This window comes from Staurois parvus, unplaced genomic scaffold, assembly GCF_062004578.1.
Source record: "Staurois parvus isolate SC_StPar_1 unplaced genomic scaffold, SC_StPar_1.0 ptg000458l, whole genome shotgun sequence".
Lineage (NCBI taxonomy): Eukaryota > Metazoa > Chordata > Amphibia > Anura > Ranidae > Staurois > Staurois parvus.
Genome location: NW_028318254.1, coordinates 96,871 through 122,996, shown reverse-complemented (window position 1 = coordinate 122,996; position 26,126 = coordinate 96,871). Strand labels below are relative to the sequence as shown.

The window sequence follows — 26,126 nt, the reverse complement described above, 5'->3', positions numbered from 1 at the left end:
CCAGAAGATAGGCCAGGCACTAGTAATGGGGTGTCCTGTCCACAACAACGAGGTAGGGCTCCTACTATCCTCCCAGACTTACATTTTCCCACATGGCTGCCAACTAATTCAGCAGAACCTACAATTCCCCCTTTTACAGCACAGCCAGGCACTCAGATACATACAGAAAATGTTACCCCAATTTATTTTTTTCATTTATTTTTTACTGATGATCTGATAAATTACATGCCAGCCAAAATGTTACCAGCAAACCTAATTCGTCATATGCCTGCCCATTTGTGTAGAAACCCCTCACTGAGGAAAAGTGTAAAATTTTTCCTTGACTTACTTTGAACTTGAGAATGGTGAGGGGGGTGCGCGCCGCACTGGGTGATACCTACCGCACGGGGTGACACCAGACCCGCTCCATGAAAAGGTAAGTTGTAAAGCAAGCCGATGATCCCCGCAGGATGGATCAGATCTGCGGATTGAGCATAATGGATCGGAGTCCGATCCATTATGCTCAATCCACAGATCCGATCCATTCTGCGGGGATTGTTGGAGGGGGTGTCACCAAGTGTGATCGCACCGGGTGACACTAACCCTAGGGATGCCCCTGCCCTGTTTAATTTGTATGTCATCTTTTCTAAGTGCACCTACCTGAAATACCAAGAAGACATTGTTACAGCCCTTCTCTATCTGCATGGCCATGCCCATGAACAAATTCGCTCTGATTCATTGACCAGACTCCATGAAAGGCATTTCCCCGATGTCCTCCCGATATCCAGGCCGCAAACCCCAAAGAAAATGTGTATGTTCCAGTAATGGAATTTGATGTGACACCCAATACTACTGTCCCCAATGTCCCTCCCAGCCAGGCCTCTGTATTGGAGAGTGCTTCCGGATATATCACACTATTATTGAAGTATATGTGACGTGAAGATATTTTTCCAGTGTCTGCTATTTCCCTGTATGTCCTGCACTGTTTATCAACAAGGCCTCTGCTTGCTGCCTGAACTGACCCTGGACTGTATGTCTTTAAAAATAAAAATTTACATTTTTGGAATGCATTTACAAATATATGTTAAAATGACTTTTTTAGATGTAAAAAAATATCTGAAGAATATATTTAAAATATATATATTTTTAAAAATATATTTTTTTAAAATATATTCTTCAGATTTTTTTTACATTTTAAAGCTAAGCTTGTCACCCGCAAAGCAGCAGCAGCAGCCTTTTTTGGATGACAAACACACATAGGGCAGACCCTATGTGAAGTGAAGGGGCTGCCTTGTGCGCAACTTGGGTGAAACTCACACAACAAAAATCGTGAGTAGCAATGCTCGTTCCCACTATGCGATATGATAAAACAAAGACATATGCACACAGGGCAGCTCTTAGAAACCACAGGGCAGCTCTTAGAAACCACAGGGCAGCTCTTAGAAACCACAGGGCACCATACAGCCAACCTGACAGGGCCCTTTCCAATAGAAACACCGTTCACTATGCTTCAGTTTATGAATGAACACAGTGAGCAATCAGTACCAATCACTCATTGTGTTCATTCAAGAAAGCAAGGGCCTGGTAAAAGTGACATATTTACCAGACCCTTCCCCCCATCTCCCTCCTGAAGAATCCAATTGAGTGCTTGAAGCTGCCAGAGGGAAGGAGAGGAGGAAAGCTGGCAGTACTGTGGGGGTACACAGGCAGCTGGGGGGGGGGGGCAATTACTATAACCAATCCCCTGTATGTCTCTCTTTGCAGCAGCTGATAGCCAGCAGGAGGGAAAAAAGAAGCTTTCAGATGCTACAGAGACAGCCATTCATCGGTTCCAGTAATTGCCTCCTCCCCACCTAGCTGATCACTCTCCCTGCCCACATCTGATTCACCCAGCTGCCTGGACCCCCCTGCTGACCTGAGCCCCATGCAGGAGGACTGGTGGTGCCCCCTTATCCTCAGCCCTGTATGCACAGTAGAGGAGCTGAGAGGCAGAGCAGTCCATGCACAGTGGAGTCCTCCCTGTCCTCAGCCCCTCTGTTCACACACTGCTGTCAGTGTCAGTAAAGTTGTGACGTCTTGAACCCTCTCCCACCTTCTTCCGGTGTCTGCAGGCGAGGCATGCCGGGAGTTGTAGTCTCGGCGCTCCTCTGCATTTGTTCCTCTCCTGGCCGACACGTCGGGACCGCACGGAGCGGGCGATCAGGTGAGCTGGCGGGCCGGGTGGTGTGCGGGCGGGAGCGGCCCGGGGAAGGGAGGTGAAGGGGCCCCGGGCCGGGCTGTGTGTACACCTCTCCGGAGTGATGGCTGCCGTTGTGGAATAGAGCGCCTGGCTGGGGCCCGAGGCTGCCCCCTGGACCGGGGAGGTGTGTGGAGGCGCCTGGCTGCCCAGGAGGGGGAGCTGAGGGCCCTATACAGGGGGGCCCCTGTGTCTCCACACCTCTCCTGACTGGGCCCGGCCCTCCAGCTGCTGAGGAACCATAAATCCCAGCATGGCCTATCAGAGTCCGGCTGGAGGGGGGTGTGTGGGGCCCCTGTGGTGGTGACATGGGGGTACAGGGGTGCAACACCTCTCCCAACCACAGGGGGAGCTGCATTCCAGGGGTGTCATGTCTGTCCTCACACACCATACAATGTGATTGTACAATCTCCTTCATATCTATGGTACCAGGCTGACAGATTGTGTGCAGATCAGGAGCTCCTCCTATTACACGGGGGTGGCAGGTCTAGGGCCACATTTATGTCTTGCAAACTGAAACGCGTGTTTTTTTAAACTTGTTTTTTATACACGTATTTCCCACGACACACACAGGGCAGCCCACTGGAGCTTTGTTCCTTGTTCTGGTTTGTATGTTAATTTTAATATTTTTAGCAAGTTTTATGGAATTTGTCACTTTTTTTTATGTGTGGCAAAACGCACGATTGCTTCATGCGTTTGGGGTGCCCTTAACAATTAGCATGGCGAGCGTCAAAAATGCCACGTTTAGGCCGTGTCCGCGGCAGAACGTGATACGCCTGTTTGGGTGCTGTTATTATTAATGGTGCCTCAAATGCAACAAAATCGCACAGCAAAATATACGGTTAAAATCATGCTAAGCGTATCAGAAAAGAGGAGGAGCTTCTTTTGGGCGACAAACGCGCACAGGGAAACCCGTTGATGTGAATGGGCTGTCCTATGCATGGAGTGTGTTTCCACGTATAAATCGCACTTTAACAATTGTATAAAGGAGCGCTCGTTACCGCTCTGCAAGGTCTGAATGGGGCCTAAGGGGCGTGGGACGCTTTTTTCTGCCTCTAACTGCTCCTCCATGTTAGCCTGTGTGTCTGTGCAAACAGGTGTTTACTGGCATTTAGAGGCAGGGATGTTTAGAGCAGTTGTGGTCTACTTTCCTGGTATGAGGGGGGCTTCATGTGTGGCCCCCAACATGACCAAAGGGATACTTATAAAATTGTCCTTGTCAGGGATAGCAGAAACTCAACAGGGTATAGTCAGAGACTGCGGGCATGCTAGAAAAGACGGTCATAACCTACGGACATAGTAGAAGAAACGGTCCGAGGCTGCGGGCATGCTGGAAGGGACGGTCCGAGGCTGCGGGCATGCTGGAAGGGACGGTCCGGGGCTGCGGGCATGCTGGAAGGGACGGTCCGAGGCTGCGGGCAGGCTGCAAGGGACGGTCCGAGGCTGCGGGCAGGCTGCAAGGGACGGTCCGAGGCTGCGGGCAGGCTGCAAGGGACGGTCGGAGGCTGCGGGCAGGCTGGAAGGGACGGTCGGAGGCTGCGGGCATGCTGGAAGGGACGGTCGGAGGCTGCGGGCATGCTGGAAGGGACGGTCGGAGGCTGCGGGCATGCTGGAAGGGACGGTCGGAGGCTGCGGGCATGCTGGAAGGGACGGTCGGAGGCTGCGGGCATGCTGGAAGGGACGGTCGGAGGCTGCGGGCATGCTGGAAGGGACGGTCGGAGGCTGCGGGCATGCTGGAAGAGACGGTCGGAGGCTGCGGGCATGCTGGAAGGGACGGTCGGAGGCTGCGGGCATGCTGGAAGGGACGGTCGGAGGCTGCGGGCATGCTGGAAGGGACGGTCGGAGGCTGCGGGCATGCTGGAAGGGACGGTCTGAGGCTGCGGGCAGGCTGGAAGGGACGGTCGGAGGCTGCGGGCAGGCTGGAAGGGACGGTCGGAGGCTGCGGGCAGGCGGGAAGGGACGGTCGGAGGCTGCGGGCAGGCGGGAAGGGACGGTCGGAGGCTGCGGGCAGGCGGGAAGGGACGGTCGGAGGCTGTACTCTACTATAACTGGGCAGTAGGGAAGCACAGATTGATGTCTGCACAAAAAGTGCCGCATGCAGCTCCTAGACTGCATGCAGGTTGGGCACTGGGTGTTTAGAGGCAGGAAAAAGAATCCCAGAGCCAGTTCAGAACCATTCAGAAAAGGAGCATTTTGCACCTAAATGCACAATAATTGAGGCGTGTGAAGCACTTTAGTGTTCATCCATTTCAGATGGCAGAATAAATGAATATAAATGATTATTGCGGCCAGTGACATAAATGAATTCCCAGCGTTTGAGACGCCTAAATGTGTTCGTAAAAACGCAGCTTTAGGCACCTCTTGACACTGTTTTTTTCCTGCCAGGTGAAAGAGGAGCCCCGTGTACATGAGGCCTCAGGCTGCCTTCACACCTGAGTGTTGTGTTTTTTGCTCGCTTCATTTCAGCGTTTAAGCTCCAGGCGGTTTTCGTATTGGCCTATAGAGTTCTGTCAACAACAAAACGCCCGTATTTCGCGTTTTTGCACGCACCAGTGCAAATCTTTGTGACTGGGAACTCCCCAAAACACTGCAATCTGCCCGAAGTGGCCTACAGAAGAAGCTCCAGAACTTTGTTGAGCTCCAGGCGTTGGTCTACAGGTGTTTCCATGTCCAGGTGTGAACAGGCCACAGAAAATAATCGATTTTTCTGTTTGAGCGTTTTTTAGCTTTGATATACAAGACGCTCAGGTGGGCATGCAGCCTTAATGGCACCACAAGTGTGGAGTGCGGTTTTCACATGTTCCGGGAACACAGATGTGCAACTCTCCCTGACTTGATATGCATGAGATATTTACACGAAGCTCACAGGTACACACAGATAAGACGTGAATGGAGCCTCAGGCCTCATTCACATGTTCGTGTTCTGGAAGCTCATGCATAAATACATGTATGTTCCCAAAAGCTCAGTTTGAGCTTGTGCTGCCATTATTTATTAATGACACCCCAAATGTGGCTAGCAGGTGCACGTTTTGTGTCACACTGCCAAAAAAAAAGTGCAGGAGGTATTCTGGAGTGCATAGGGCAACCCCATACAATCTTTGTACAATCCGGTTTAGATTTACCAACGCTATGTAATATTAGCACCTATTCAATCTCTCCAATCAGGCAGGCCCTTGTACTACACAGTTGTTAGTAGATCTGAAGGAGATTGTACAGTCTGATTATGTGTGCTGAGCTAAGAATAATTGTACAGACTGATTGTAAAGTGTATGGTGAGCCTAAACCTTGCCATAGATGGTTATTTTTTTTTTCCATTTGCCCAGCAAGCAAACAGATAACAGATTCCTCCATATACAAGTGAAGTATTACCCCACCACCTGGACATTGTATATTGACAGCAGGACCTGGCACTGTGAGAACATGCTGATCAACATTTGGATCCAGGGGCGGACTGACCATTTGGAAACTCGGGCACTGCCCGAGGGCCCGGGGTCAGTAGGGGGCCCCATGAGATGCCCCTGGTACCTTTTTCATAGACTTTTTTTGAGTTTGGGCAAGGACACAGGGGCCCCATGATCCCCTATTGCCCGAGGGCCCCATGAGTTGTCAGTCTACCCGTTTGGAACTGATCATCGAGACGTTTTCCAACATTATCCTTCAACAAGAGGCAATCAAATGATAAACCTCTGTCAAGCGGGGACAGCCAAACACTGATCATCGAACTTTGTCCAGTCCTTGCTGAACCATCTATGGCCAGTTTATGGCTGATTGTACAATATACAGTGTGCTTTAGGCTCATTTCACATTAGTAGCACTAGTTACCGTCCCCTGAAAAGTGATCTGTGGTGGATCACTTTTCAGAGGCTAGTATAGCAGCAGCTGACAGGTGTTCAGGACTTGCTACAGTTGCCTTTTGAACTCTTATTATATATATATTTTTTTTTTTATTTCTACTTTGATTCTTGAACTGTTGAACAGCATTTTTACATTGTGGGGCTGCGCCTCATGTCAAATTCTGCACCCCAACCTAAAGCCGCAAAGCATCATGGTTGAAGCATGTGTACAGCCCTGTCTGGCTATATAGTTACACTGAAAGAAAATCCCAAAGTTTGGTTGACAACAGAACAGGAAAAGAGGGGAAATCTTCCAATGGGGATGCTAGATCTGGTGACAAGCAGGGATTCTCTCACTTCCTGTTTTGGCTATGGGACGGGAAGTGAGGGGAAATTTTTCCCCAAAAGTTTTACCTTCAGTTATACTTTAGGATTAGTCCCAGCACAGACTCTGACCTGACAGGGGGGGCATGTGGTGTAATCTTTTTGGGGGCCGGGGGTGGTGCTAGGTTTGTCATGTTCAGTGTTCATGCCATGTGATTAGCTGTGAATGATATTAATACCAGACGTCTAGTAGATGTGACCCTGATCACTAGAATGTCAGATTAGCTTCATCATGTCAATGTGACATCAAAAGTCATTTTCATTTGATTTGTAAATCAGCAACTCTCATTAAAATGACGCCTGGATCCTGCCATGAAGGGCACTTCCTGTTATAGGGTGACAGTCCTCTGTCTCTGCCTCCCCTGGTTGTCACCCTGTACACTTATCAAAAAAAAATATTTTTAAGCCTGATGATTAGTTAAAACAATCAAACAATAAAGATTTTCTTTTCCGTCGAGAATAAAATGGTAGCTCCAATATTTTTATGTTCTAGGAGTGCAATGGTTTATCAGGTGCAACATTTCAGTAAAAAATAAAGTGCAGTTAATGTCATTGGAATGCACTACTTAATTGGTAAATATAAAACATCGCCCCACGTAATTATACACCCAACTGCGTGTGACCATGAAGTGGCAACAAACTTCGCTACCCAAATTCTTCCATAGGCAATGCTTTAAATGCCCCTACAGCTCATCCGTTTAGCGTTCAAACCTAAACTCACCCCCACATTCCAGCGATGCATCGGTGACCACGCTCGCCACTGACATCTTCTCCCCAGGTTTTGGACTTCTTGATTGGCCAACGGGATGACATTGTCCCACGTGTTCACAGAAGTCATTTGGCGCAGCTAAAGTGTGCAGGAATTTACTTTTGGGGGGTCTGAGTGCTTGGGTGTACCTTTTTCACACTTTTATTGTTTTCTATTTGTACTCTATTGCTATCACATAATAGATCAGTACTCCCCTATGTGACTGCAACAAATAGTGACAGGTTCTCTCTATTGATGCATGACTCCTGCTGTCTCCCCTGCACTCCACTGAAGCTAATAGAATGCAGATGTGCGAATTTCTCGTCTCCTCTGGGTTCACTTTAGCCAGGGGAGTTCAGCAAATGGATTTTCACTGGGCTCCCTTCCTTCTATCCAGCAACATATGGGTCCCAAGCCGCAGGTGGGATAGTGGACGCCCAGGTGGGGGCGTTGCACTTGGGTGGTGAAGGCCCATTAGAAGCCAACAGTCAGCTTGTCAGACTTGCACACACTCCCAGCTGCTGTAGCAGCACACAGGTGCAGGGGAGACCTCTAACAGATCCCTGATGTCTCAGTAAGGAGAACCTGTCACTAGGAGTATGCTGTAGCAGTCAGGATTATGTGTAAAACCTGGGTCTTAATGGCGGGATAGACTTGGCTGTCATAGTGGTCACGTGATCAGGAGTCCATTCCTCCAGCTTCTGATCGCATGAATTTACGTGGTCAGTAAGAGGTTTGAAAAGGGCATTTGTATATCATGCATTGGTACTTTAGCAAAATAAATGTCATTGAAGAGTCAAAACAACAACAATGTAAACAAAAAAAACTAAAATAATGTGGTTGCATAAGTGTGCACACCCTCTTATAACTGGGGATGTAGCTGTGTTCAGAAGTTAGCAATCATATTCCAAATCATGTTAAATAGGAGTCAGTACACACCTGCCATCATTTTAAAGTGCCTCTGATTAACAGTGAAGCATGGTGGTGTCAGCATCGTGCTTTGGGGCAGTTTTTCCTCAGCTGGAACTGAGGGCTTAGTCAAGGTAGAGGGAATTATGAACAGTTCCAAATACCAGTCAATTTTGGCACAAAACCTTCAGGCTTCTGCTAGAAAGCTGAACATGAAGCGGAACTTCATCTTTCACCATGACAACGACCCAAAAGATACATCCAAATCAACAAAGGAATGGCTTCACCAGAAGAAGATTAAAGTTTTGGAATGGCCCAGCCAGAGCCCAGACCTGAATCCGATGGAAGATCTGTGGGGTGATCTGAAGAGGGCTGTGCACAGGAGATGCCCTCGCAATCAGACAGTTGGAATGTTTTTGCAAGGAAGAGCTGGCAAATATTGCCAAGTCAAGATGTGCCATGCTGATAGGCTCATACCCAAAATGACTGAGTGCTGGAATCAAATCAAAAGGTGCTTCAACAAAGTATTAGTTTAAGGGTGTGCACACTTATGCAACCATATTATTATTTTAGTGTTTTATTTTTACTTCCCTCATCCTAAAAGATTTCAGGTTGTTGTTCAACTGAGTTGTACAGTTTATAGGTCACATTATCTTTGTCTCTTTTTTTTTTTTTTTTTACATCATAGAAACCTGACATTTTAACAGGGGTGTGTAGACGGTTTATATCCACTGTATAGCATCCTATGATATGGTTCCTATGTGTTGTACCTGTTGAATATCAAAGCAGCTTTTTGCTGTAAAATTTTTGTTATCCCCAGTGCTGTACCCCAGATTGAATGGCAACCATCTTTATCCAGCCTTTTTCTGTGGGCCCAGACTGCTCTGGACTTGGAAACACACCCCCTGAGGGTCCACTATTGGCTAGCATGGACTACCAGCAGTATTGGACTGAGCAGTAATAGTAAAGTAGCCTAGCAGTTGTTGCACGGACAAAGATATCTGCAATGTGAGATCCAAGGCACTCCATGACTGCTATGCTGAGATTTGTGATGTCACTACTGTGCTGCTCACTGTTCTCCTTGCTGGAGACTGACATGAGGAAGCAAACCCCCTGCCTCCACACACAGACACACTAGAAAGCCAGTAATAGGGAAAGAGTAGCTGCAGGGAGATCAAAGGCAATACTGGTGAATAGTCCTTTATCTTCTGGAGTTAATTTTTTTTAAGTATTTAGTTTTTGCCAGTGGAGCCATTTGGGGCAAATTGTAAGAGTTTGTAATCTTGTAGCTTTTAAAGTGTTACTAAACCCAGGACCCTGTATTCACTATATCTGGTGTCCCACAGTACACAGAACATGGAAATGCAATTATTTTAGTAAATATTAACTGCTAAATGCCTTTTCTCATTGGCAGTTAGAGCAGTCTTGTGCTTCTATCAGTGTTCAGCAGAGCACTGGTTAAAGCATGTAAGAGGAGTTTTCTTTCAGCTCTAGGAGGATGTAGAACACCTGATCTCTGTGTGGACATTGCTGATTGGCCCTGTGCTGATCACATGCACTCTCCCAAGAAAAAAAAAAAAACCTCTCTAGCAATACACACCAAACTGAGCATGTGCAGAGTGTCTCCACACTGTCTTCTCAGGAGATAAGGGGGGGGGGCACTGGAAGTTTGATCCAGAGAAGTCAGGATCAAACAGCCTTTTTACACAATGCAGAGGATTAACCCCTTAGGTTCCCCAGTGAGTATAAGAAGCCTGTTTGCTGCATATACAGACTGTTGTGGGTTTAGTAACACTTTTAAAGAGCCATAAATCTAATGTTTCTCTGCAAAATAAAAATCTGGAACAAACATGATCAAAATTTGTGTGTTCAGCCGGGTCAGTCACTGGTGTTTGTAATGTCACATTTATTTCTATCCAATATAAAGGCTGTCATTTCCTATAGGAAGATATAAATGTTGAAGTATCTCTGCTACAGAGAACACATACTGCTGATGCTGCCATTATTGTCTCAGGTGTTTCTTAACCTATCACTTGTCACATCACTTGAGAAAATTGACATGCATCTCTCTGGGGCCCGTCTTGGCTGAAGTTCCTCCTCTGCCTTTGTTTTTGCAGTGCGGAGAAGTAGATGTCTTGCTACACTGATTCACTGTCATGACTTTTAAAGCGTGTAGTTGTGGAAGAGGAGCGATGAAATCATCTGTGTGATACTCGTATGAATGAATATTTTAGTTGTGCATACTTTCTGGCAAGTTTCTATATGTAATGTACTTGTCTGCCCAGGGTCAACGTGTGTGTACAGGGTGCAGATTACTACCTCAAGTGTAACTAAAGGCAATTTGTTTTTTGCTTTGGATGGAGCGGACAAGGATTAGATCACCAGGTTTTTATTGCTGTCTGTGCCCTCTTTAGGGAGATTCACCCTCTCCATTTGTCCTGTTTACTGTTATCACCAGAAATGAAAGTACAGTAATACCTCGGTTTACGAATTGAATTCGTACTGCAGGACTTTTCGTACAGCCAAAAATTCGTAAACGGAAACGCCGCTTCCCATAGAAATGCATTGGAAACCAATTAATCTGTTGAGGAGATCAGAAAAAAGTAAATGCTACTAAAATATCGCATGAGTTATTTTATCAAGTCATGCAGTGTTTTAGTAGTGATAACCATGTGTTAATGTTTCAGCTGTCAACGGGGTTCCCCACTGACAGCTGAATGTAAAAGAATTGCTGGCAATTAAAAAAAAAATGGCGTGGGGTCCCCACTCCCATCCATACCAAGCCCTTTGGGTCTGGTATGGATTTTGAGGGGAACTCCCACGACAAAATAAAAAAAAAGGCGTAAGGGTCCCCCCCCCCCCCCCCCCAAAATCCATACCAAACCCTTATCTGAGCATGCAGCCCGGCAGGTCAGGAAAGGGGGGGGGGGTGAGTGAGCGAGCGAGCAACCCCCCCAAAGCACCTTGTCCCCATGTTGATGGGGACAAGGGGCTCTTCCCCACAACCCTGGCCGGTGGTTGTGGGGGTCTGTGGGCAGGGGGGTTTTCGGAATCTGGAAGCCCCCTTTTAACAAGGGGGCCCCCAGATCCCGCCCCCCCCCCCATGTGAATGAGTATACAGTACATAGTACCCCTACTCATTCACAAAAAGTGTAGTGTGAAAAAAGACAGCACACGGTCTTTGGCAAGTCCTTTATTAAAAGAAAAAACTAAAAGTGTCCCCCGCAGTAGATCCACCATCAATCACGATGCCCGCCGTCACTGGCGCCGCTGCTGACCCGAAAAAAATTATTAAAAAAAAAAAAAAGGCTCCGCTTACAATGATGGCTTCCAGCCTTCTGCCAGCTTTGGTGGTTTGACAGTTCTTAAATATGTAAGGGGCGAAGCCACCCGGGGACATCACGCATGTGACCCCAACCCAATGTGACATCAATGATCAATACGTTGATATTTACATGTCAGAAGTAAGCAGTGGCAGCGGCCAATAGGGTTCATGTACACTGGATGCATGTACAAACAGCAGCATGCATGGACCCATAGCACCATAGCATAAAATACTGCTACATTCCAAAATGTACAACTGTGTGCTCAGCCCTGCTAAAAATGACTATAGCTACAGCATACGGTCTGTAAAATGTAGATGTAATACATAAAACGTGAAAGCTGATAATACACCTAGAATATTTGTAAGGAAGAACGTTTTTTTAACATGACCTGCTCTATGTGTCAAAATCATTTTTGGTCTTTAAAAGAAAGGTATGCCCAAGGCTTTTCTGGCCTTGCTTCTCAGATTCGGCCAACAGTGGGCTAAAGTCTACTGTCAGCTCACGCCATAGAGCTGCTCCAAATTCTGGAGGGATCCAAACCATGTTAGGATCCATACCATATTTCAGACTAGCAGCTGGCTTAGTGTCTGAGCTCGCTGATGAGAGCCTGAGCCAGCTGCTCCCACTCCTCCTATTCTTGTCTGGTGCTCCAGTGAACATTGGAGAGGCAGAGCACAGAGCGGTGACTGACAGTTATCGCTCTGTGCTCAGAGCAGACCATGAGCTGTGTGATCAGCAGTTCAGGGACAGCTACAGCAGGGAGGTGAATATGTATGTTCTGTTATATGCCTGCACTTCTCCTTTTAGGAATTAAACAGGTGATCAGTGGGAAGAAAAACTTCATTGGTAACTAATGTACTAGAGGAGAGGAAGCACTGGTCCCGCTCATATGGCTCTGGCCAGAACTATGCAGGCACCACCAGGTGGTAGGTCAGTCTGCACTAACCCATAGTGGAAGGTGAGTGGACCCTAGGGTTTCACTGAACCTTGGTTGAGATCGGCTGACCTAGGCTATGTGACAGTTAAATAGCTTTACATGAATACATGGGCCACCCTATAGCTCCATGGTTGTTTTTGTGGCTAATGGGTCAGCCAACCAGACTTGATGTGAATTCCCTCACCTTGTAAAACAAATCCATTCAGTTAGAAATGACAGAGAAATGTGTCTATACATATAAAAAAAAATTATAAAGACTTTTTTTTTCCCTTTTCTTTTATAAGTGATCACATACCCTCTGTTCTCAGCTGCACAATGAACTCCAAGAGCTGGGGGAGGAGAAACAGCAGCTCGCGGATCTTCCTAGTGAATGGCTGTGTGTGTGTGTGTTTTTTAGGTCTCGGGGTACGGTGGGGACATGTCAGCAGACGTCTGATCATTGGATTAGATCCCAGTACATCCAGAAAACTGATCACACTGTGGTATATCAGGTATATGTAATGTTGGGTTTACATGTTTTCAACCACTTGCCCTCCTGAGGATTTACCCCCCCCCCCCTTCCTGACCAGGCCATTTATTGCTTTACTTTAACTGACAATTGCGCGGTCATGCAACGCTGCACCCAAATTAAATTTTCGTCCTTTTTTTCCCACAAATTGAAATTTCTTTCGTTGGTATTTGATCACCTGTGCGGTTCTTATTATTTTTGCGCTATAAAAAAAAGACAATTTTGAGAAAAAAAAACAATATTTTTGACTTTTTGCTATTAAACATGTCCAGTAAAAAAAAAAAAAAAAATCAAGTTTCGTCAAATTTAGGCCAAAATGTATTCTGCTACATGTCTTTGCTAAAAAAAAAAATAATCTCAATATGTGCGAATGAATTGGTTTATGTGAAAGTTATAGCGTTTACAAATGGCATAGATATTGGAATTTAAAAAACAATTTTTTTTCTAGTAATGGTGGCGATCAGCGACTTATAGCGGGACTGCGGCGGGCATTCTGACACTGGGGGGAACTGACTTGGTGTAACTGACATCCCCAGTGACACCAATACAGTGATCAATGCTAAAAAAAAAGTGCTAGAAAAAGCTGTTTACATACAGTTCTCCCCGACAGAGATACTTGGCAATGAGTAATCACCGGCCGGGACCCGGTGGTTGACAGCTGTGGCCGCGAATGGCGGCGCAGTTAGGGCACACGCACCCCCTACCCAGTAATACAAAATCACGTATATATATATGTGATTGTGCGCGCCCGTACCACCCTGTAGCACTATCTCTGCTATCGGGCGGTCGGGAAGCGGTTGACTCAGTTTACCAGAGTCCCCCTCTGGCTCCTTGTACCTCTTGTTGTACTTCCATGATTCTATTTTGATTCTATTTTTCCTTTCCAATCTGCAGTGCTGTAATTTTCTGTAAAATGCAAAGCAATATGGCAGCTTAGGGACATTCTGTACACCGATTGGTATACACAACGCCCCCAGTAATGTAATTTCCTGCTTGTGTGATTGGCTTACCAATTTTCACAGAAGCCTGCACTAAGATATAAGTGAGATTTTTGGCACCCCCTGCAACAAAAATGTCATTTTTGGTGAGATACTCCCAGAGGGGAATCATGTCTAAAGGGATACAGACCCTGCCACTTTCTTCAGAGCCCTGCAGGTGCTGCAGCTGATCGAGGACTATAAAATCACTGCTATACAGATTCACTCGGCACATGGACACAAACATACAGCGATTTCTTCAGAATAAAATAAAGTAGGAATCTGCAACAAAGTTTGTTAAAATCCTTGTAATGTACATAGATCACCCGGAGGGGAATGTTTTCTCAAGGAAAATGGAGTTACCCTTTAAAAATGGAACAGGTGAGCAGTGCTTCTGACTGTGGTGTTATGATTTTGTTATACAAGGGATTATAGAGCAACCTGGAAAAATACTCGCCTACGACAGCCCAGGCTGAAAAATCATGCCTTTTGAATGGCTATATGTGGGCGGATCTGTCCCGAATAATGACAGGCAGTGATATACCTTTCCCTTCTTGTTGGGGCCTTACTTTTCCTTTTACCTGTCCAATCAGTACTTGCCGCACATGGAAGTGGTAGAGTTCATATCCTCTTCTCTGCAGGAAAAGTATCTTTGGCAAGCGGGCATTGCAGAGATTATCCAATAAGGCACACAATATTTTCCTGCAAAATTGTGTTTTGTCCATGCCTGGAAGTATGGAAGGATCTGATGTGAATCTCTGCATACCATTTCCATACAGGACTTCTCCCCCACAGTACTTTGTTTCCACCACATGATCCCCTCTGTCTTCTAGGTTGAATGATGACCAGCATCTTCATGTCCTCTAAGCCCAGGCAGTCACTGAGCTTCCCCCAGCCTGTGACTGGGCATTGAAAGGAGAAGCAGCTCATCTGTCACTTTGCTGTCTCTTCTTCTCATTAGCATTATGCTCATTGTTTGCACATGAACTGTTTGGCTTCTTGTGCTGCTTCTTCCTTTGCTAGCCTCAGCTCTTCTGTACAGGTACTACCGAAGGCTGCTAGCAGGTCAATTTCAAGTTTATACAAAGCTGTCATTTTAAAACTAAAGCGTTAACCCACAACAGTAAAATCAATCTGAGTATGCAGAAAAGCATGCTTGGTAAACTCACTTGGAACCTAAGCGGTTTATCCTCTGCCTTGTGTAAAAAGGCTGTTTGATCCTGTCTTCTCTGATTCTCCCCTTCTTTTGATGTCCTCAATCCATCTGCCAGAATCCAGAGCAGCAGTGGCAAGTCTGCACATGCTCGGTTTGGTGTGTATTGCTGAAGAGGGTGCATGCAGCCAACACTGTGTCCAGACAGAGGGGCAGGGGTCATACAGCCTCATAGGACAGTCAGAGCAGAATGAAAACGCCTCCTACAAGATTAACCAGTGCTCAGCTGGACATTGATAGAAGTCACAAGACTGCTATCCACTGCTGAGGAGAAATGGTATTTATCAGTTTATATTTAGTGAAATAATTTCACTTCCATGTTCTGTGGAAGACTGGATATAGTGAATGCAGGGTCCGGGGTTTAGTAACACTTTATGATCATAAAATGAAACTGATGCAGTTCTGTTTTCATTATTAATCTAACTGGAGTTTGGTGGATTAACTGTGTGTTTTTTATTTATTTTTTAATCCGATCTGTTGAGTCCATAGTATATTACAGTAGCTGTTTGCTGTGATAATTGCAGTGGGCTGTTTAGGTAGGTCCTGCAGTTTCTGATCTGGCAGCTCAAAGCTGAAACAACACCTGACCATAACTACCCGTAATATGACTTGTGGCAATGAGACCGGCCTGCCAGCCACACCACCAACCTCAGAAGCAACAATTCGGCAAGTTAGAAAACCCTTTGTGCTTGGAGATGAGCCTCCTCCTCCCCTGCTCCCTGCGGTAGGACTGTTGGGATATACATAGCTGCCCAGCTACCTTCAGGTGTCTGGAGTGTGAGAAGAAACCAGAGTACCTGAAGGATAATCACACAAGCACAGGGAGAACATGGACTACATGCAGATAATGTCCTGGTCAGGAATATGAACTAAGGACCTCAGTGCTGCAAGGCAGAAGTGCTAACCACTAAGCCACTGCTTTACAAGATTCCAAGTTACTGTACGAAGGGCGCTCAAGTCAAACCAGGACTGTTCATTTTCCAGGTATAAAAAGGGATGCTAGCGTGGCGGTACTACACGCAGTAGTACGTGGCAGGTGTGTCCTATTACTGATAGGCGGCGCGCATGACGCGTGCCAGTCCAGAGACCGTTAATCAAGATGGCCAACAACCGCGTTAGTGCGTGCATGGAACAGTGTGTGGTGATGCAGTTTCTTGTGAACGAAGGTGTAAAACCGGCAGATATCTACAGCAGACTTCAAGCACAGTATGGTGATGAGACGCTCCGCACAGTAAGACATTTGAATGGTGTAAACGTTTCAAAGATGGCCGTACATCCGATACTGGCTGTGATGGTCCCCAGCCCACAGAAGTCATTCTTGTGAACATTCAGCATGGGAAACACGTAATCTGTCGCGAAATTGCGCAAGAGACAAATCTTTCTTGAACGGTGAACACAATGATGACGAAGTGAAGCAAGCTGTCCTAGGAAGGTTCAGGCATACTGACAAATCTTTCTATGCTGAAACTTTCCAGGCATTAGTTAAACACTGGGATAAGTGTATAAATGTAGCAGGGGAGTAGGTTGAAAAATAAATGCAGTTTCCACCCCTTGAAATTTTTCCTTTTTTTTTTTTATATAAACGCTAAAGTCCTGGTTTGACTTGAACCCTCCTCGTAGTTCTGTCCTTACCAGAGAGTTGAGAAAGCTTGCATTGTTGGTGGGCATTGAGGGCAAATGTTTTAGCCCTCCAGGCCCAGCTTCATTGATTTTGTTACGTGTGGTGATTAAACAATTAATGTGGGTAATGACCGTTAAGTGATGCTGTTTAATTCATCGGAGATAATGAAGTGGATGCAGACAGCTGGCGGTGGGTTGGGTTTTCCTTATGGTAATTGGTTAATCCTGGTATTTCGCACTTAAATACTAAACCATTCTCCCCTGCGTTCCCACTTGTACACAGTAATTATTGCTAACGTGCTTTCTACTTAGTCATTTGTAATGAAAACTCCTTTGCTGCGTTTTGATGATATACTTCTGGTGATGTCTCATTCTGGTTTTATATAATTGCAGCATTTCCACTGACATTTGTGGTCACGGGGGCCTACTTAGGATCTTTTTGACTTCTCATGTAAAGGAAACCAGTCTTCATAGAAACTTGGAGGCTGGGATTTTTTAAATCTGCTGGAGATGCTAAGCCTGGTTCTGCCATGCTGACCCTCATTCACACAGGTGCACTTCAGCATGGACCTGTGTTGTGGCCATGTTTGGCCCGCATGAGATACTTGGGTGTTCTGCGAATCCACATGCAGGCAGGTGAACATAGCCCCTGGTGCCAGTTTGACAACTGTGTGGACTACCTGCACCCACAGGGCTGTCAGATTGGGATCAGCTGTTGTCAGCGCAGATAAGGACATCTAACTGTTCTCTGGCAGCATGGGTCCATTAGGCTACGTTCACACTAGCGTTGTGTGCAGGCGGCAGAGAGGCGTTTGGGAAGCATTTTTACCGCTTCCCAAACGCATCTGCCAATTCTGCACATTACAGCACATGGTGCTGTTCTAACCGGAGCGTTTGCTTCGTCTTTGTGTCACGGCAAAACGGACGCCTCTGGTCGAGTCAGGAGGCTTTAAAGCCTCCTATTCTCGTCTATGGTGCCGCTCCACAAACGCCCGGCCGGCGTTTGCGGAGCGGTAACACCACTCAAACTGCATTATAGGCGTTTGTGGGGCGTTATTAACGCTCGGCAAACGCCTAGCAACCCCCACTAAACCGCACATGCGGTGTTTGCGGAGCGTTAAAAAACGCTCCGCAAACGCCGGACCAACGCTTGCCAAACGCTATAGGGGCGTTTGGCAAGCATTGGTAAAACAGCAAAGTGTGAACGAGCCCTTACATTGCTTGAGGGCTGGTGTAACAGCCAGGCCGTTGGCATTTCAGAAGGTCAGCAATGACAGCCTATGAGTTCACTGCACAAGCTGCAGAGTGCAAGATCTCCACCATAATAGAAGCAGCTTCATTTGGCACCTCGCACATAGCTGAAGGCTAGATTGGCTGATTGTTGTTCTGGAAATGGCTTTTTGCCGCCTTTTGATATGTTTTGAGTATGTTTCAAGGAAACTTTTTTTTTTGCTGTAATTGGACTCTCTTCTTGTAGAACAATCTGTGATATGAACTTCTTATTTGGTCTTTTTTTAATCTGTTAGTGATATTAAAGGCTTGATGATGTGTGTATTATTTATTTTTTTATAACATTTCATACTTACCTGCACTGTGCAGTGGTTTTGCACAGAGCAGCATCGATCCTCCTCTTCTCAGGTCCCCCACCAGTGCTTCAGGCCCCTCCCTCCTGTCTAGCGCCCCCATAGCAAGAAGCTCGTTCCTGGGCCGCTGCTCTGTCTGTCCATTCAGATATGGAGTACGGCCGAGGCTGTCCTGCAGATTGCTGGATCGAGATGGGACTTGGGTAAGTATTGGGCCCCTTTCACATGGACTTTACGCCTCCCCGTTTTTAAGGTGGAGTCCATTCCCCTTCCATCCATCGGATCAGATGGCAGTTGGATGGAAATACACAGGCGGTCCATTTCCATCCAACCGCCCATAGAGAACAGGGGGCTGTGTCCATGTTCGCTCTGCATGAGGGCTACAGAACAACACCCCTCTATGATATGGAAAATAGGAGAGGGATGGGATTGCGTATTCCTGTCTTGTTTCTGCTGTCTATACACATCACAGGGTGTGAGCATGGTCACCCTAGGGCAGGAGGTGTGTTACTGGCAGGATCATCGGGTAACAATAAAAGAGAGAAAATGATGCAGCCACCACACATTAGGACTGGATGCTGCAATGTATTACATTTTCTTTTTAAGTTTAGATACGCGCTATAAGCTTGGAGATGCACACAAAGTCGTCGTCCCCCCCCCCGGAGGCCAAATGAGATGAGGCCATTGATTTCTCCCATCTATTCTAAACAGCACCGATTAGCTGCTGGCTGTATTTAGCAGCTGCGGAAGGTCAGGTATAATTTTAAAGCAGGCTATTTAAAAAAAAAAAAAAAAAAAAAAGTCTGAATCTATAGTACCTAACTGACCAACGGGTTAACAATGTAACAGGTCTGCTTGCACCACTACTTCCCCTCTGTCTACTCCTGCATTGACCTAAACAAGAACGCTCGCCAGACCTTAATGTGTTCATGTTTAAGAAGTGCTGTACATTCGTGCCAACGGTGGTCAGAGCCGTTTCTGCATTGCGTTTTTGTGTTGTGTTTTTGCCACATTTTTACTGCGTTTTTGTTTTTTTTTCTTGCTAGGCAGATATAAAACACAAAACGGGGCAAAACCGCAGTACATGCATTTTCTGCAGCATTTTCATTGAAGTGTAAAGAGCCTAAAACGCAACTTTTCACGTTCAAAAAAGTCCCTGACCCTTTCCAAAAAAAAAAAGGCGGGTGAAAACGCACAGGTGTGAACATGTCCCATAGGAAATCATGTTAAATAGACTGTACTGCGTTTCTACAAAGGGTAATGCAAAAATCACATCCCGTTGACTTGCAAAAACAACAGTCAGTAGCAATCCTATGTGAACCCTTATCTCTTATACCACTCTACGCTATCACTTGTGACTCTGGGACACAAGCAAACTCACACAGGACCCTTTCCGTAGTGGCACTCAAAACACTGCGTGTGGATCGCATCTGTGTGAACCACCTCAAAAGAGAACCCGTAATATCTAGCCTGTCATGTAAATCTGTGAGTTTAAAAATGCATCCAGAATGGCACTGAAACCGTGGTGACGTTTTGCCGTGATTGTTGTGCGGCAGATTGCATCGCTTGAAGCTTGTCTCCCAAAAGTCGCCTTGCCCCGAACGCTGACAACCCACACTACGCTAAAAAAACCACTGGCTCCTAGATTCAAAGCAAATCTGTCAAGCCCTGATTTAAACAGTAGAATTCTTAAGCCTTGATGAAGACGAAGTATGTTTGGTCCCCAAAATGTGTTGGCTCTATTCTGCTATGAATCAATTTTTATCATTTCCTGACGGTGGCTCTCCAGTTCTGGGAGGACATCCATGCCACCTGCGCTCCCCCTGGGGCTCACTCTGTGACCGATGTGTCCTTTGGACACAGCTGATCCCAGCTCACGGTAAAGTGCCAGTCACAGCGGCCCTTTACCATGTGATCAGCTGTATCCAATCACAGTTGGTCACATGTAAACAGACTTGCTGGTTATTGGTATTTCTTTCCTGACTTGCAGTGTGAGGAAAGGAGAGCCTTTAACCGGCAAGTCTGACAGGGCATGGTGAGTACATTGTTTACACTGATAATCGGGGCACTGATCATCAGTGCAGCTTATCAGTGCCACCTTATCATTGCAGCCTCAGCAGTGCACATCAGTGAAGAACAAAAAAATTACTTATTTGCAACATTTTATAACCGAAACTAAGAAAACCTTTTTTTTTATTTTCAGTCTTTAATGTGTTTAGCAAAAAAAACAAATTCCCAGTGGTGATCAAATACCACCAAAAGAAAGTTCTTTCTGTCTCACAAAAATGATGAAAATTTCATTTGGGTACGATTTTTGCATGACCAATCAATTATCATTCAGAGTGTGACAGTGCTGAAAACTGAAACATGGCCTGGACAGGAAGGAATTGAAAGTGCCCAATATTGAAGTGGTTAAATGACCTTGGACTTTGATGTTTGGCAATCTCATCTGTCTGTATGTATGTAGATTCATAGCTCTGGATCCTTTCCCTTTTTCATAAAGGCGATCCCCATTTTGTGGAGTGCTGCTGAACTGGAGCCAATGTATCTAGTGGCAATTTCAGTGACCCTTACAGAAACAATTGAGTACTGTCCGTGATACTTTTTTTATTTATTTGCACTAACATACAATTTTGAGTACAAGCTTTCGGGGTATGTCCCCTTCTTCAAAGTCCAAACAGTACTATCCTAGTATTGTTTGGATTTTGAAGAAGGGGACATACCCCGAAAGCTTGTCCTCAAAATTGTATGTCAGTGCAAATAAAAAAAAGTATCACGGACAGTACTCAATTGTTTCTGTCGCAAATGCACTAATATGGCTACAATCACCTCAAGCAAAGTGGAAGTGACCCTTACAAAATCTGAGTCCAGACTCCTGTTTGTTCTTTTGTTTGTTCATTTGATAGGATGCAGTCACTGTTAAACCAAAGATTTTCCACCTATCTCCTTTGATTTATCAGTGGAAGGGTGTCAAGCAAGGTGTTACGAACAGAACCACCCATTGCTCAAATTTCGTCCACTTCAGTCATGTATGGCCAGCTTAACTCTACCTAAAAGAAAGAATTGGTTAGCGTAGGGAAGCGTAGTCTTTCCGTCAGATTTCTACTTCAGTGACCCTAATACGGAGATTTTCCCTTACCCCATGCCCATGTTGCACATCTGGAAGAAAGCCGGTATGTTGTCATGTCCAGGATAGGAAGACCACAAATTTTGTGTTTTGTCTGTGTTCTCATTGGAGAGATTTCTTATCACTTCCTTCCTTGACAGGGAATTAATTGAATCCTCTCCAAAAGCGGCACGCAAACCCCAATTGAGGTTAGAACCCTTCCTTGCCCTATCCAAAATAAAATAAGTTTTGGAGTTGGCCTTTAGAGATGGTGTCACATCCAGTGTCTCCTTTAATGGAGACTCATTGAAAGATTCAGCCTCCTAAATCTGAATCTACATTTTGGATGAAGACGGTTTCTCGTACTTCTGCTATTTTGTGGTGTAAATGTGGCGGTGGGAAATCATTTTATAAAGCTTGGTCATTGGTCACTTAGCTTAGTTGCGGGTTGAAGTTTTTTCTTCTTCTTCTTCTTCTTTATCCGTCCTTATGAATGAAGGAATCCTCTTCTCTCGAGATGAATAACTTTAAATATACACTTTGAAGCTTGCGTAAAACATTGCTTTTACCACAATGTTTTCTCTCTGGCCTGGATCTTCATATGATCTGAGGTTTCGGTAATCACATCTAGTCTCCTGTAGATGCGTCATTGCTTTTCTGTAATACTGAACTAGGAATCCAGCTTACTAAACCATTATACATTTTTGCCAGGTGGTGTTAAAGTTTTAATAGATTTAGTAGTGAGATCTGTCCTACTCATCTCAGATCTTCAGTTATGAATCATAGCAAGAAGTGTGAATTGTATGTGTCACTTTTACAGTAAATGTCAGTATAAACCCTTTTCTAAAATGAGGACATCTGACTTTTTCATTTTTTTTTTCCCCCTCCATGTGAAGAAGCTTCATCTGAATGTACACCTTAAAGTGACTTCTCTTTTAGACACTTAAACATTTAAAATGTGTGTTACCACAACACATGGGAGTATGTATATTACAGAATGCCGCAATTTCTTTTGAATGGCACATCAACGCACACATTCACAATGCACCTGTGTTTATAGCGCACAACAACACACATGTGAATGCTTAACTTTTGATGAGCTACCTCAACACGGCATGCCATGTGTGCTTTAACCTCCCTGGAGGTATTCCCGAGTGTAGCTCGGGGTAAAGTTTCAGCACCACAAGCGGTAACCCCCGAGCTACACTCGGGAACTCCCTGCAGCGTTGCTCCGGGATCCCTCTAGCACTTACCTTGTCCTTCGCTGCTGCGATGTCCCCCCTTGCAGCATCCCTGGCAATGTCCTCCGGCCAATGCTGGCATCTGTCTTCCAGGTTCCGTTCCCTGCAACGTCAGGACATACAGGGACGGAACTGGCGGGAAAGTTAAAAATGTCAAAAAGTGATATTCACTAAATACACTAAAATCACATAGTAAAACATTACTGTATCAAACCATTTCACATACATTTTGTCCTGAGTGCTTTGTCCTGTGCCCTGCCTGCATTTTTACTGTTCTTTCTGCCTGGAAACTGAGAAATGTCCATGGCGTCCAAAAAGCGTCCCTTTATGTCGAAAGCGGTTTTAGACCAGCTAGAATACAGCGATAGTAAATTAGAACCACTTGCATTCGTCATCGGACACTGAAAACGATTCTGGGACTTTGCTGAGTGATGTGCGAACTTGGCACTATATTTCAAATTTCAGTGTTTTTGGTTTGATTATATTGTATTAAATTTATTATTATTTTATTTTTTATGATTATTATTAAATTATAATTTTTGATTTCGTGTTTCAAATTTTAACATACCCAGGTTGTTTACTAGACTCTTGTTTGGACAGATTTCAGTGAGTTATTCCTAAAAAATTACAGGCCTACAATAAAAAAAATGACATATTTCCATGCAAAAAAAGTACCGCTTTGAGCACAGAAATACTGACATAATCAGACTGCTAGGGAGGCTAATGCTGAGACAAGTGTGAATAGGACCCTAAAGGTCATGCTGACAGGCAAGGCATTGCACCCATTGGATTGTATGTGATAGTTAGCGGTTTCCATGCATTAAGGTGTGGTGCTTTTGGACAGCCCATTATTTCAATGAGCTGCTCAACGTGTGGAAATCCTAAGTAAGAAGTGTGTGCATTTCACTAAGGTACAATTTCACACGTGTTCCCCTAGTGCATAGGTGGGAAGGGGGGTGTTTTAAACTGAGCTCTTGTAGCTTTGTGTAAAAGAGAAAAAAAAACCAAAACCTTTTTTTGTTTAAATATAAAAGATGAAGTTACGCCGAGTAAATAGATACCAAACATGTCATGCTTTAAAATTGCGCTCACTGGTAGAAGGGCAACAAACTTATGTGCTTAAAAAATGTCCGTAGGTGATCCTTTAGAAGCCTTTACTGTTGACCAGTTTAGAGTTTTGCAGGTCTGATGCTAGATTTTTTACTCTTCCTGTGATTTTCGCAGCAATACCTCAGATGTGTGGCGTGAACACGATTTACATATGCGTGACCTATGTATGGGTTTGTCTTTGCACAGGGGAAAGGGACCACTTTAAATTTTCTCATAATTTTATTTATTTTTACGCCATCTCTATAATTTTTGGTTGATCAACTTTATTGCGGTCACAGGGGATGAACAACATCCTTGATAGCATGGGGCTGTGACACATCCCCTTTATAGAGAGATCTGAGGTCTATTAAACTCCAGATCTCGCCTCTAGCCTCCAAAGTAGCGATCAGACGCAGATCGGTCTGATCGGCTGTTACACTGACTGATAAAAGGCCAGTAAACGCAAAGCCAAAAGTGGAAATGACAAAATACTGGTCGCTACTGGTTTGTTAGGCCATTTTTGTTTTGTTTTTTTTGATCAGTTGCTTTATTTGAGTCACTTTATGTTTGTAAGAGGTTTACTAACCTTATTGGAGCCAGTGTGTGGCTGTTCTCCCTCTAGTTGTTTTGTAGATGGAGGAGGTCTGAACTGGGAATCTCTTGAGATTTGGATGGAGCTTCCCTTCCTGTGATGGTGTAGAGTTGGAAACAGGCCCACATACTGCATGACTGAAGATCAATACAAACAAATTTTTCTGGGTGTCACTCTAGGAGATTAGCTAATTATCTAATTAATAAACAGCAGTAAAAGAAGGTGTGGTTCACGTTACATGACTTTATAATCCCCGTCTGTACGCTGCCCTAAAAGACTGGGGTTGGTTTTCCCAGTTATAAACTTTAGTTCATACAAACATTGATTACATGGGTGCTAAATTAGAGAGGTGCATTAGAAGTTCTGCTTCTGTTCTGCCACTAGGGATCTCTGCATCCATTGTAAATGTCTGCTCCTCCTTCCTCTGTCTGACCCCCAGTGATCTCCCTCCCCCTTCTTCTTTATTGCTCTTTCCTGTTCTATGACTGGAAACTGTGTGTTCCTGCCACAGCAGGGGTAGGCAGTTGATAAGATTTGGAGATCACCTGGGTTTGGTGCTCTTCTTCTTCTTTCTTCTTCCTTCTTCTTCCTTCTTCTTCTTTCTTCTTCTTTCTTCTTCTTTCTTCTTCTTTCTTCTTCTTTCTTCTTTCTTCTTCTTCTTCTTCTTCTTTCTTCTTTCTTCTTTCTTCTTCTTCTCCTTCTTTCTTCTTCTCCTTCTTTCTTCTTCTCCTTCTTTCTTCTTCTCCTTCTTTCTTCTTCTCCTTCTTTCTTCTTCTCCTTCTTTCTTCTTCTCCTTCTTTCTTCTTCTCCTTCTTTCTTCTTCTCCTTTCTTCTTTCTTCTCCTCCTTTCTTCTTCTCCTTCTTTCTTCTTTCTTCTTCTCCTTCTTTCTTCTCCTTTCTTCTTCTCCTTTCTTCTTCTCCTTTCTTCTTCTCCTTTCTTCTTCTCCTTTCTTCTTCTCCTTTCTTCTTCTCCTTCTTTCTTCTCCTTTCTTCTTCTCCTTTCTTCTTCTCCTTCTTTCTTCTCCTTTCTTCTTCTCCTTTCTTCTTCTCCTTCTTTCTTCTCCTTTCTTCTTCTCCTTTCTTCTTCTCCTTCTTTCTTCTCCTTTCTTCTTCTCCTTCTTTCTTCTCCTTTCTTCTTTCTTCTTCTTCTCCTTCTTTCTTCTTTCTTCTTTCTTCTTCTCCTTTCTTCTTCTTCTTTCTTCTCCTTTCTTCTTCTCCTTTCTTCTTCTCCTTTCTTCTTCTCCTTCTTTCTTCTCCTTTCTTCTTCTCCTTCTTTCTTCTTCTCCTTCTTTCTTCTTCTCCTTCTTTCTTCTTCTCCTTCTTTCTTCTTCTCCTTCTTTCTTCTTCTCCTCCTTTCTTCTTCTCCTTCTTTCTTCTTCTCCTTCTTTCTTCTTTCTCCTTTCTTCTTCTCCTTTCTTCTTCTTCTTTCTTCTCCTTTCTTCTTCTCCTTTCTTCTTCTCCTTTCTTCTTCTCCTTCTTTCTTCTCCTTTCTTCTTCTCCTTCTTTCTTCTCCTTTCTCCTTTCTTCTTCTTCTCCTTCTTTCTTCTCCTCCTCCTCCTTCTTTCTTCTCCTCCTCCTCCTCCTCCTTCTCCTCCTTCTCCTCCTTCTTCTCCTCCTCCTCCTTCTCCTCCTCCTCCTCCTCCTTCTCCTTTTTCTCCTCCTTCTCCTCCTTCTCCTTCTCTTCCTTCCTCCCTTTTGGGGGGTGTTACCTGACCCCTGATGTTTCACTTTTGAGACAGTGAAAGGAGATTCAGGACACAGTCCTCAACATCCATCTCTGCAGTCTCAGCTGCACCGAATAAATGAACAGGAAGAGCTCTGCACGGTCTCGTTGTCTGGTATTGG

The 26,126-nt window shown here is 45.0% G+C and overlaps 1 protein-coding gene across 1 annotated transcript in view; it reads left to right on the top strand.

Moving 5' to 3' along the window:
* The first annotated feature begins 2,098 nt into the window (after positions 1-2,098).
* Positions 2,099-26,126, top strand: part of FOXJ3 (forkhead box J3) — a 113,323-nt gene continuing 89,295 nt past the window's right edge. Inside the window, exon 1 of the mRNA XM_089688883.1 lies at positions 2,099-2,182. The gene's annotated coding sequence lies outside the window, so the exon portion shown is untranslated. The remainder of the gene's footprint in view (positions 2,183-26,126) is intronic.